The sequence below is a fragment of the Penaeus monodon genome, chromosome 33, assembly GCF_015228065.2.
Source record: "Penaeus monodon isolate SGIC_2016 chromosome 33, NSTDA_Pmon_1, whole genome shotgun sequence".
NCBI lineage: Eukaryota > Metazoa > Arthropoda > Malacostraca > Decapoda > Penaeidae > Penaeus > Penaeus monodon.
This window is the reverse complement of record NC_051418.1, coordinates 19337248-19337696: the sequence shown is the minus strand read 5'-3', so window position 1 is coordinate 19337696 and position 449 is coordinate 19337248.

The following is a 449-nucleotide window of genomic DNA, read 5'->3' as shown; positions in this document are numbered from 1 at the left end:
TATAACATTTTTTTCTTTCTGATTACAGTATTACAAAATGCATGCAAAACTAAAGAACCATTTTAATTATCTATATCACATAAAAAAATTTCAGAAGTGAATGAAATGCCTTTGACCAGTAATAATCTAATCCCTATATGAAAGGAATATAATTCCTGATAAAGTGAGACTGCACTTGATGATAAAACTAGTCATAAATAGTAGTTGAGGTCACTGTTGTTGGTCAGCTTCCCATGTTCTGGAGTTTCAAATAGCAAACTCTTCATTACTCCTCACATAAAAAAACAAAAGTTTCTTGCTAAAAGTTAGAGAAATTCAATTCATGATACTGCCTTTTACAGTACCTATTGCAGAGTATACAATAATGATAACAAAATGTCTTTTCAACCCCCTGATAGTACCCTTTTATAATTCAGGATTGTTTATTCACATATCACTGATGACAAAAT